The sequence below is a fragment of the Trichoplusia ni genome, chromosome 17 (genome assembly GCF_003590095.1).
Source record: "Trichoplusia ni isolate ovarian cell line Hi5 chromosome 17, tn1, whole genome shotgun sequence".
Taxonomy (NCBI): Eukaryota; Metazoa; Arthropoda; class Insecta; order Lepidoptera; family Noctuidae; genus Trichoplusia; species Trichoplusia ni.
The window spans coordinates 6,203,775-6,214,867 of NC_039494.1; the positions used below are offsets into that span (position 1 = coordinate 6,203,775).

At 34.3% G+C, this 11,093-nt stretch overlaps 1 protein-coding gene across 1 annotated transcript in view; it reads left to right on the plus strand.

Moving 5' to 3' along the window:
- The window catches only part of LOC113502562 (lachesin-like), an 85,218-nt gene that overhangs the window by 15,168 nt on the left and 58,957 nt on the right, over positions 1–11,093 (plus strand). Inside the window, exon 2 of the mRNA XM_026884175.1 lies at positions 9,550–9,693. The gene's annotated coding sequence lies outside the window, so the exon portion shown is untranslated. The remainder of the gene's footprint in view (positions 1–9,549; positions 9,694–11,093) is intronic.

The following is an 11,093-nucleotide window of genomic DNA, read 5'->3' on the forward strand; positions in this document are numbered from 1 at the left end:
CTTATACCGGGGCCTCGCAGATGTGGACTTAGAAGACATTGAAGCTATATAAATGTTGATATGCTTTTTTTATGTGAACACTCTCTGAAAATTATCATTTCATTTTCATCCTGAAAATAATTCTGCAGACAAAGGGACTCGCGCAATTTGTTCAGGAGTATCTGTATAACCCAGTTTACGAACTACAAAGTATGAACACGTAATTCCTCCTCACCGGTAATAGAAAACGGACACTCCTCGGCTCTCAACGATCAATCAAAACCAGGTGTTTATAACGAGAATACTTGTTCACTGAATCTTGTGTCTTCGCGCCTCTCAGAGAACTCAGGCGTCCCTGTGTTACTCAAATAAAAAAGTAAGTTGAGAGTAATTTTTTTCTACAAGCTTTACACATAGCGGCAATAAAAACGCTCCACGGAGCTCGTGCCCGCCTATATTTCATTTTACTCCTCCGCTGGGTGTCTCCCCTGTTTCGGGGGTGGCTGTGGGTACTGCCTGTGACACTGGGAATGAAACTTTAAATGCTGCTCGGAAATAATGTGGATTACGTGCGCCGGTAGGTCCCATGTTTTTTGTTCAGCCGAAAGTTTTATTAAAATATGTATCAGTCACACTGTCTCTGCTTGAAATAATAATACCGACTTTATATTATTGTTTTGAGACGCAATGAATATGTTAAAAGTTGAAAACTTTCTTTAATTATATTTCCAGACTTTCAGACTGTGTACTGCCAATATGTTTAAAACAGCATAACTAAAAAAGCTACATTGCTATTTTAAGCGATGCAGTAACAAAGAACTTAAAGTATTATATGAAACAAAAAACAATACAACGTAAGTTATACAGATGATACCATTTAAGTACCAACAATTGCGCTCCAGTTTAAAAACTACAACACACAGTGCGAACGTATAATATTATCGTACTAAGTACTATTTATTTATTCATTTGTGTTCTACTTTGCAACTATAAAAGTCCCATTAGATTCCAAGGTGCATATTTTACATGAACATCTAAGTTTCTTGCCAAATTAGGATCCCTAAACGATTCCGCCCGATAACTTTTGCTGATTCATTGCACGCTTGCACTTTCGTATTAACGAGCGCGGTATTAGAAAATTAAGTTTAATTTTAGTAAACGAAAGCTATTTCACAAGATTTCGGTGGAAACAGAGTTGTATTATGAAATTATATACAACAACATAAATGGCTGGTAATACAAACAGACTTTCTAAGTATAATCAAAAAACATTTTACATTTGCACTACAATATTTATTTGCCCTTAAATTGCACTCACAAAAATTGGGTGCCCAATTCTTAGGGAACCCACGTGAAAAGGAATATTACTGAAATAGCTGTACGTTCGGTGAACCTCCCACACTTAACGTTTTATTCAACATATACCGATATAGTGCTAAACCAACACTGTATCTGTTTGGCTTTAAGAAACATTTCTGCTAAATCGTGTTCTACTCGAAGATCATTTTAGATAAAGTGCAGAACAAAAGAACTGTGTTGTGTGCTTATAGATACAATGCACGTTAAAGTATTGCTGCTTCAAGAATCCGCTCCGGCCCCGAGGCATTTGCACTCGAAGAATGATAATGAAGTTTGACCAGAAAATCAATTTTAAAAGGCAAACATTTCAACACCCTTCGTTTTTATTTCCCTTCAATCGTGACATCGTTCATAATAAAACTCTCAAACTCATTTGCGGGCCTCTTAATACCGTTACATAAGACGTTGGGAAAATGTTGATAGTCACGCTCCTTATTACCGGGCGAAAGGTTTAACATTTTCAATTTAATCGTATTATACTATAACCCTCGGAAGTATTGGTTCTGACGCAAAAAATGATCGGCGCATCGAAGATTTCCCGATTTAGAATTTTTCAATAGATGCCCATAAAAGAATTTGAGATGATGAAAAATGATCGGCTAATGTGCTCGGGGTCATATTTAATTAAATCCTTATCTTTGAATTATTCGTATTTATCTGTCTAAAGTAAAAATAGAATTATAACGCAAAAGATAATTGAGAGAAGACGAGACATTTTTATTTCGCAACTTTCACCAACGCCATCTAGTCTCAAACTAACCAAAGCTCGTATAAGTGCTCGACAACTGATATTGGAACGGAAAGGAATTATGAAATATACTAATATGTTTCTAAATTCCTATATAAATTACGTATTTTAACATAAAACAAATGATCGTGCTCATCACACAGACTTTTGTCCTGGGTGGAAATCGAACCCACGACCTCTGGTATAGCAGGCAGGACCGACAGGCTTGTCAAAATTAAAATGTCGCAGATATTTCTTTAATGACATCCCGGTTTGTTAAATTTATCACCTATGATCTCTTCAAATCTAGACCTCTGTACTGCTCTCTCCGCTAGAGTATTTCGCCTACACATTTCTGCGTATAGTTCACATACATCCCTTCCTCTGTCACTCTACTAACACTGATGCAAATATCCTCTGCTTTGATCATTTCCCGCACGTCCGTATTCCAAACTCGTTTGAATCTCATGAGCCTCTGATGGGCCTTTGTAGGATAATTAAAAAAATAACACTATTAACCTTACTAGACGGTTTCTAAATAGTAATTATTATAAAAAAAAAATACTGTCTACGATTTAACGTGGATGCCGGTTGACATAAAGTAATTCAAATGTTTTCACAAAACTAAGCGTATACAGGTTTTATATATGTTATAGGTTTATCTGTTAAGCTGTGAAATCGTGACAGGCAGGCAAAATTGCTTTAAAGTTTTTTTTTTTTATGACAGAAGGATTTAAGAAGGTTTATTTTTTAAAATGAAAATTGAGCGCATTTTTATGCAACGGGAGTTATCAAAATTTATTTATAAAATATATTTTTTATAAAAGCAGAATTAGAGTACTATTTACTTGAAATGAAAATAAGGTCATCAAAAACCGAAATTAATTGGACAGATTTCTTTAAGTTGTATTAAAACAAAATTTTCTACTTTTCTTAACACTACCGTATCGCACCTTACTAAAGTTTACGATTAACAGAAGTTAAAAGCAACAGCAACTAAACAGGGAAGGTAAACTAAGGAAAGTTTTAAGCTAATAAACCTAGGAGCAACAATCTAAATCCCATTTCGGGCACGCCAAGGTTCACACGTAAGGCTGAAGATTAATCGCGGCTTGAGGGCGCTCCAGTTAAACCGACTATCACCCTCACACACTCAGCTGATGCTACAGAATTTTACAATAATATGATGCTTGAAATACTAAAACACATCTTTGGAAGAGAAAGTGGGTTTTTGATCAGTGTTGAGACTTTATGTGGGACAACAAAAAAATTATTGAAGATTAAAAACGTGGAGAATGATATGCATGATTTTTATTGTGTTCGGAATTTATTTTTACATCCACATTTTTTAATCGGATAAACAATTTTGATTATGGTTATCATAAATACAGGAGCAGTGACAATGTCAGTCTTTAGATCAAACTAAAAAAGTTTAGTGCTGCCATCTAGTTAAACTTAACCGCACCTAAATGTATATGATACATTTTTACATATCTTATGAATGATCCCTTGTAAAAGATTAAGTAATTAGTGATTTTCCTTTCTTACTTTTATTAGGCTTTGTGCGTGGGATTCTTCTATTTTTATCACTGCTCCTGAAATGAGTAGGATTTCTTTAATTAATTGCTTATTATTTTCATAAGTTCGAAGCTAATCGATTTATTTTGATATTAGACTTCTTATAATAAAGATTAGATACTGCCCACCAGTAACTTGTTACGTGGAATAAAACGTGTCTCAATACATTTTCAGAACCAAAAACACAATTTTCAATTAAATACTTTTTACTTAACTTTACATTTAAACGTTTGCCAAGAACATCTAGTAGAAAAACGAACGAAAGCTCATAATACATTTAAAACTTCTCGAACACAGAATAGTGAAGAAAAGCACTTAAAACATATTTAACCTAGTTCCATCATCCAAGTAAAGTTACCAAAATAGCTAAATCACAAAATACAGTAACAACAGGGACGCTTTTGGTTCCAGGCTTTTAGCCAGTGAATTTCTACTTTGTCCTCGGTAATAGCGTTGTAGTTGCGCCAACAATTTATTAAACCCATGTTAGATTGCTTGCTCCGGCTTTAAAGAATCGTTATCCGACAAATTGTTGAACTATGAATTGTATTTGGGATATTCTGGAGGACCATCATGTGCAGGTTCAAGTTGTGTATTTGTAATAATAATTAAGCTTTGATTGAGGATAATGGGGAATCATGTTTTTTTATGAATTTAAACTACGTGTTACTGGCTGGATAATAATATTTTTATTGAAATTTATGCCAAGAACCTTCAAGTGGGAAGGAATAAGGAAGTAGCCTGGCAGCGGTCATTAACAGGCTGATATTATTATTACAATCTTATAATGATTTATCTTATAACATTTATTCAAGCATACCCACAGCGAGATAACATTTTATTTGTAGAAATACATACGTTGCCAGAATATACAACATAAAGGATATCAAAGGATAACATTCTAAAAACAAATTAAGCGTATGTTCGAACGTTATTACAAGGTAATGATAGCTTGAGCCTCGGAAGTACAAGATAAACAGGGCTTCCCCAAACAAAACGTACCGACTGGGTTTTTAGCAAAATGAACGACGAATACTTGGGTGAGGGACTGGGCGCTGCCCTACGGCACAACTTAGGGTTACCGCGAATTAAATAACTTTATTACGATTATTAGGATGCTTATCAAAGGTCAAATTCAAAGTTTATTACTGTTTTTGTTGTATTCCTTCAGAATAAGAAAATTACTTTGAATACCTATAGCTCGGAGGTATTGTTGTAGTTATATTGTTATACCCTTTCGCCTAACATCCTAAACTCATTACGAAATTCAGAACAAAATTATCCCTATGTTTGTTGTAAATGAACGACTATTTTCTATTTTACGTAACTTGTAAGGACGCCGATGGCTATCGTGTTATTTGGTAATAGTATCAGATGGGAGTATAGGTATAATTTAAATATCACTTAGTTAAGTTTCAATAAACAGTATAAAATTGTCATTAAAAGTTTCCAATAATGCCGTTCTAAACTACAGTATTTTGTCAGGGCTCAATTGTTTGTTATCGTTTGACCAAAACTAAGCCATGATAGTCACAAATTGTGTTAAATTAGTCAAACATTACTAAAATAATATCACACCATAATACGCACAGAGAGTTGGCAAAATTATTTTGACCTCATTATTTCCGTTCTCTAACGACTTCTCCAATACAATTATAACATGTAACATTTTGTATTTAGATTGTTTCTGCATGCTAGGCATATCTATTTGCATATTTTACATCTTCATTTAAATTTAAATAGTTGTAAATTTTACTACTGTAGTCTTTCTCATGTGGGATGAGTAGGTACAGAATCTGAGTTTATGTTGGTAAATAAAATCATCTAACAAATTCCTGAAAACCTTAACCTGCTTGAAGTACTCATAAAAAATCGGAATAAAAGTGTCAAGTGTCAGCCCTGCATAAAGTTGGGAGCGACAGCGTCGTAAAGATGAATCACAACCAGACGATGTCCGCCCGCAGCGGTTTGCGACGACCCTACAATCGATCGCGTTTCAATTCACAATTCTATTACAAAAGCGCCACCGATTGATTCCAACGAACAAAACAAGTATTGGATACGAAATTTGCGATAATATTGACGGGCAAAACATTTTTATCGGTGATAATGGTACGGTAGTGGGATATTTATACAGGGTATTAGCCGATCAGGGGCCGCATTAACCGCTGTTATTTTTTCATTATACGGGCCTTTGGGGCTTTTTATCAGTAATATTTGCTTGTAATGGAGCAATGATGATGTCCGTCAGTAAGCGACGAGGATTCCGCAATAAATAACGGGAAAGTAATGATGTATTGTTGGCGTCTCGCCGGTTTATACAACTTTTGGGAGCCGACCAAATTTGTACGACTTTATTTAGATGTTGCTTTGAGTTGCGGGTTACTTTTATTCGAAATTTAAATATAGGAATAGATTGGTACTGCTTGATAATCTATTTGTATAAATACGTATTGTTTATATTTGACGGCGTGCTGTATTTATTCATGTTAAAAAAACTTATTCGAATTGCATATCAATAAGTAATTTATTTGTTTCGGCTCCAGTTAAAAATAGATCGTCGAAACTGTTCAATAACAGAGCTTACTATTTTATTAATCAAATCAAATACATTAATTACCCTTAAGAGTTCAAAATTATCATTATAATCAATAATTATATTTTAATTATACATGTATAATATGCAAGATGACCAATAATCATAACGAAAATTTCGATGTGTAAATTGCAGTTCGCAAATAATGAAAAACAATTCATAATTACATAGACTTAGTGACAAGTAAATGCCCTTTACAATGATGATGACAATCCGGTGTCAAATAAAGATTATTCTGCATAATACTCAAAGAACAAAGAAGCTCTTTTATAGAATTAAAATCAAAATGTTAAAGGTTTAAAAAATGTAACGTGGCAACGGAATGGAGGAGCGACAGTAGAATTTTTAGTCAATTTCTCGTTTGACACAATTGAATTTGATCGCGGGATAAATCAAGTTTCTGGGCACGAGCGCCACTGACTTCCGTTGGAGCCGACGGCTGTGGTCGAAGCAATGACAGTCTATAATGGAGCTTGAATCTACGAACAAGAAGAACTATTTCTATATTTGGTTAGCTGCATGTATTGTCGAGTTTCGTTACTATCTCTTATCTATTTTGGAATGGATCAGTTTGCTTCGGATATTGTACTCTATTTCATATATCACTGCTTTTACTAAAAAATAACGTCGACTTTGATTGCCTATAAATGATTCTCTAAATAATCTCTCGCAATCACTTTTATTTTTGGCAAATTACCTACTCATTTTAATTAACGTAAGTTTCAAATTAATCTGGACCTCAAAAGCATAATCAGTTTCTTTGAAATCTTTATCAGCAGAAAAAAGTGACCAGTAAGATTAAAAATTTCTTTCAAACATCATACCATAAAGTTTCATCAATTGGAGAATTGATTCACTTTTCTGATAGAGTCGCTCATCTTTCTTAACTTGAGTCGTTCGGAGAGCCTTTGTCTCGGGCGCTGAGTCGCGACCTCAGATGACTCGTTTGTGGCTACTTAACGAGTCGCCTGCTCAATTCTAACTTCATTTGTGCCCTAATGCAAATCGAGCGACGGCTTAACAGAATATTTTGTCGCTCCACTGTCTCTTGTTTTGCTCTGTTTATGTTTTGCAAATGTTATCAAGTTGTGTTCGAATGACGGATTGGATGAAATGGGAATATGATTGATTCGTACACTTTTTCGGAGTGAATTGTCATTTTTAAGAAATGTTTTTTTCTTCTTCATTTAGTCCGCGCTCTTGGTTTTGGTATAATTAAAAAGATGATGATGAAAGATGATTTATTTAATATTTGCAACTCAAATTATTAGAGAAATTATAGTTTTTAACCTAGTCACGGTTATATTAGTAACACATAAGAGAAAAAAAGAATCTTAAAGAAAAAAGACACCAGATTAGATCTAAACCACAAATGAAAACAGAACCAAGCGCAGTGATTTTAAATACTGATGAACTAGCCGCCACTCCTCAACCATATCGATTAAGCCGACTCGGCTGACAGATTTAGATCCAAATGTCGGCTTAGTTTGCCACTGTTATAGTGCTAAACAATCACGATCGTATTCCCCAAAGAGGTAGACAAAGGTGAACTGAATACACGGCGAGGTATTCAATAACACTCAATACAAGCTACTCGTGCCATTTATCATACACGATTTCATTCTTGGTAAGAATTAATTATTGGTTATCTCTGAATTACTTCCAGGTACTCAGAACTTAGCAAATGGAAATAAGAATTAAGTCAATTGTTTTTGACAGAATTGTACATTAAGACGAAAAAGAAACTTAAATTATTTTTATAATTCTTTTACTTTACTTGACTTTACGTCAATACAAGTAATTTCTAGCTTTTTGCTGTCATAGAGAGTACTTTTTTGAGTGTTTTTCGAAAAAAATACCTATGGATCGTAAATATATTTTTCCATCCTAATACCTTATCTCGTAAAATTCAAGTCAACAAAGAACAGTATAAAATATGTTTATTGCTTATTTCCTCCTTCCTTAACAGCATGACGATAATACCCTAGTCATGAATAACAGGCCAGCCGTTAATACTCAATTAATATATAACCTATAATCTAAGGGATTACCCTGGTTTAGTACATTTAACCAAATAACACCAGAAACCCCGAAATACGATAATGCTTCGAAATCGTTATCATTTTATTGTTAATTTATTCACAATACGTGATAAACATTAAATACAGTGGCATGTGATTAATTGCCGGGCAACCCCATTCGTTTATCAATTTATATCAGTATTGACATTGCAAAACTTATTGGTTGTAATGATAACAGCGTTTTGTTAAATGCGAGGAAATAGGCTGGCAAAATTAATGAAATTACTAATGTTTAAGTATATGGGTACATATAAGTAGTTGATGGTTTGTTTTACTTTGAATGGAAGTTTCAAATTCATGGGACTTAATTTTTGAAACACTCTAAAATTAAACCAGTAGTTAGGTAAATTGCCCTTCGCCCTGAAGGGTACAGGTGTACCGGTGCACTCACGTTTCATTAATCGAGGCACATACGACAAAAACCTTGCCATTTATCGGGTACAATTTCCAAACCAAAATACGCGCGAAAATAACAATTTTCGAACACGATGCCAACAGGGCGGGGATGCGGAGTTATTTTCGGAGTGTTCACATTTTCCACCCCACCATAGCATTGTTTCAAGAATTTCCAAAATATTTTCTACTGTTTCTGTATGCTTGCCGGTTCCGTATTGTACCCCATCGTTTCCCGCGGGTATCGTAAGGGGTGCAAACGGATTACATCTAGGGGACGGTCGTATTTGTCTAGTATCCGACCAGGGTGAATATAATATTACGTGGAAAACTATGGTTATATTTATACGTAGCTTTAATTTTGCGGCATGAATGATTAATGCTAACCTAAAATATTGTTTTAGTTCATTTCTTTGTTGAATTTTCCTTTTTATTTTTGAATTTGCTCTTCTTATCTTTTTAGTTTTCTAATCATGCATCAAAACCGAATTGTTAAGACAAAATTGGGTAGAATATCCCCGACTAATCTTTTATAGATAAGGCAGAACATGTTCTGACACAAAAAGATAAAAAGTCTCTGGCTGACCTGGGATATTCCAATTTTGTGCATAGGAACCATTACCGTTTTCGGGGAAATGTCGGTATGAAAATTTCTGTCAGTGACGGACAATTCACGTAACGACCATAGAGGAATAATACCGTATTGATAAAACAGCCAATTAAGAAGGAAAACCAAAAATTTATTTCGGGACGTTAAACAGCAATGGAAAACTTCTATAGAGATTTCTTATACGCATGCTTATTTTCAAAAGCTTAAAAGGTCTTTGTTTTTATAGATGGTGACAAGAAACTGCGAGCGTGGGAAAGGCACATGAGGTTGTATTGTCGCGCGATGCGAACGTGACGCACCATGACCCGCCGCGGACCCTGGAGGAGCTTCGCAATCAGCGTCATACAGATCATCACCATTATATGCCAAGGTAAGCATACTACCAACCTCTTTTTAAAATTTCGATGTTTTCATATTTTTATAGACCGCACTGGTTCAGTAGGACACATTGTCTATTTTACCTTGTGTTAAATGGAAAGATGAAGTGCTGTGCTGTGGAGTCTTTTGTGTCGATTTTTCTGGAAGAGGTAAACTTTTATTACTTTTCGTTAACTTTTTTTTAATAGGACAACACGATGTTGAATCATAATCAGAATGTTTAGTATGAAAAAAAAAGAATATAAAAATTAATAACAACGAACTAAATTGTATTTACTGTTTATACATATTATACAACAGCAATATAAATTACCAATATCCAGAAGCATCCAAGTTTCATCATTTAAGTTATACCTGCTCAGATGCATTATGTAAATTTCAACTCACCGACATACAAGTCAATATACAACTGCTGCCTTAAATCACAGACTTGATTAATTGGGTTATTTATCGTAATTTTATATTTCGCTATCGGTTTACCAATATTTATTTTATTATAAAGTCTATTTATTAAGGAAAGGAAGTCTTTATTTTCCGAAACGCTGCGTTTTTTGTGGATCTCGGTTCAGTGGCTTCGAGTCGTAAAATAGTGATTTCAAATAAAAATAAAATTGCTTTTAGAGAAAACATTATTTACGTTCATCTTACCGCGTGAATGTAAAATAAAAGGAAACCCTCCATGTTGACTTATTCCTCTGTTCTATTAGTTCAGACTGTTGGTGAAGTTTCATTTCTTTCTTGTTTCCGTTGTAATGTTATTCACTTTTAAACTCATTGGTCTCAAAAGGAAATTAATATCTATAGAACATAAAAAACTCGAAGGCATACAAACGAATTCCACACATAAACCTTAACACATTTAAATGTGATGAGAATCAGGAACGCGGACGTTAACAGGCCACCTAACTAAGTTTTCCGAAATTACACGCGAACTTTTCGAATAAAACGCGACACAAAGGGAGTGAGCCCTTAATGAAGACAATATTTTGAGGGACTCTCAACTCGAGTAATTAAATCTCGCGGCTCATATCTCCGAGGAGTATAACTAGGGGTATAGACAGAGTAATTGGTTATTAAATTAGTCGTGGTGTCGATCAATTTGTGTTTCCACGTAATTTTAGTTTGGGTCTGGATGTGAGAGACGTGAATTTAAAATGATGTTAATCAACGAGATTGCTGTGCTATTTGAAGTTATGGAATGGGTTGAAATATTTGGTCAGTATTATAAGCAAATATTATAGTAATATAATATGAGTAAATGAATACTTAAAAATGAGTAACACCAAAACGGATTTCTTGAAAAAAACTAACCTTCGAGTAAGAAACGATACAATTCTTCCAAATATCAGAGACAAAATAAACCAAAGTGTCGCTGACGTGATCGTATAAAAC